This window comes from Salvelinus sp. IW2-2015, linkage group LG36 (assembly GCF_002910315.2).
Source record: "Salvelinus sp. IW2-2015 linkage group LG36, ASM291031v2, whole genome shotgun sequence".
Classification (NCBI taxonomy): domain Eukaryota; kingdom Metazoa; phylum Chordata; class Actinopteri; order Salmoniformes; family Salmonidae; genus Salvelinus; species Salvelinus sp. IW2-2015.
In genome coordinates this window covers 39,480,036-39,482,450 of record NC_036875.1, presented here as the reverse complement: position 1 = coordinate 39,482,450, position 2,415 = coordinate 39,480,036, and positions in this window count along the sequence as shown.

The window sequence follows — 2,415 nt, the reverse complement described above, 5'->3', positions numbered from 1 at the left end:
TAAAATTGCGCACGTCTCAGTCAAAGACGTTGTGTTCAGTCCCTGGTCGAGATAATCAACTGATTTTTTCTCTCACTTCCGCATTACACCCAGGCGAAGGCGTATGACGTGTTTCTACAGTCATAAGTGACATGCCCTTTTATAGACAAGCTCCTGAAGAGAGAGTTCGATTTTGGAAATCTCAGTTCCGGTTAGGAAATGGTCTGTAAAAGGAGTTCTGTTTCACTTAGAGAAATAATTCAAACGTTTTTAGAAACTAGAGACTGTTTTCTATCCAATAGTAATAATAKTATGCATATTGTACYAGCAAGAKTTGAGTACGAGGCCGTTTAAAAATCATACGATTTTCTCCAAAAGTGAAAACAGCACCCCCTTGTCCTCAACAGGTTAACCCCTTACCAAGACTTTGAATACCATTGTTCTAAATTGTGTAATTTAAGTTCAGGCACCACACTCGATTAGTTTTTTTCTTCTTCTCTTAATCATATCACAATCAACGTTTACCAGTTGAATGTAGACACACACACAAAAAAATATTTAAATTTGTCTGAAATATTATACAAAATATGCAAATTAAGTGATATTTAATTAAATATGTCCATATTTGCATATACTGCAAATTCCTTTTTCTGGACACTGGATGCAGTCAGCCTAAATGTATTGGTTTAATTTTGTTAAGACACTCCAGGACCAGACTTATTCAGACCCGATTATGGATAACTATCTAAGTAAAATGAATCTTTGGCACATTTTTCAAAGCAAACATTATCTAGAATATTTATTTTTACAACATATCAAGTCTGAAGAACATAACCACACAAACACTGGTGAATGCAGATGCTTCTGAAGCTGAGGAAAATGACGTGTGGGAAGAGTATGACTTTCAGGAAATGGCAGGTAAAGACAAGTACATTGAATTTAGACTACCAATTGCTAAATGCCTATTTTGATCCAATCGCCATCTCTTCAAAGTAAGTTACTACATATAGTCCAGTTTGTAACATTCTCTATGAAATGGGCTTTAAAATTATGTGTGATTCAATGTATTGAACTTTTAAATAATGGATATATATCCATTTAAAAGTAGTTAAAAAGCATGAAATGTTGATGACACTAGTATGACAAACTAAAGAAAATATAGACATTTTTATGTTTACATTTTAAAACAGTCATATTAAAGGACCAAACTACCAAAACATCTCAACATTTATAAGTAGATACAAAAATGTCATTTCAGCCTGTGGTACCTGGCCTCATATTAAGTTGATGAATCCTAGTGCTTGGGTCCATGGTGCAGTATGAAAGCTCACTGACACAATGTGACTCCTACTAAGTGACTACTCACTGTACTGGTTCACTGTAGGAATTACTGCTCYATTAGTCAATGTCTAGGATTACTGGGAATTGTCAATTCAAATGTAAAATAACTCTATTACGATAACTCCAATATGATAAGTATAATATGATAACTCCAATATGATAAGTATAATATGATAACTCCAATATGAAACTCTAATATGATAACTCCAATATGATAACTCTAATATGATAAGTATAATATGGAGAGAGTATACTATGAAAACTCTAATATGATAAACTCTAATATGATAACTATAAATATGATAACTCTAATATGATAACTCTAATATGATAAGTATACTATGATAACACTAATATGATAAGTATACTATAGATAACTCTAATATGATACACTAATATGATAAGTATACTATGATAAAATCTAATATGATAAGTATAATATGATAACTCTAATATGATAAGTATAATACGATAAGTATAATATGATAACTCTAATATGATAAGTATAATATGATAAGCATAATACGATAACTGTAAAGAGTATAATATGATAACTCTAATATGATAAGTATAATAACATTATATGATAACTCAAAATGTATCTTTATTTAACTAGCCAAATCATTTAAGAACAAATTCTTATTTACAATGACATGCCTAGGAACAGTGGGTTAACTGCATGACAGATTCTTACCTTGTCAGCTCTGGGATTTGATCTAGCAACCTTTACGGTTACTAGTCCAATACTCTAACCACTAGGCTACCTGCCACCAGTTGAATGTAGACATATATATTATATGATACCTGCCACCCAGTTGAATGATAACTCTAATATGATAAGTATATATAATAACTCTAATATGATAACTCTAATATGATAAGTATATATAATACTCTAATATGATAGTATAATATAATAATCTAATATGAAAAGTATAATATAATAACTCTAATATAGATAACTTAATATGATAAGTTAATATATAATAACTCTAATATGATAAGTTAATATATAACTCTAATATAATACTCTAATATGATAATAATAATATAATAACTCTAATATGATAAGTATAATATAAATAACTTAATATA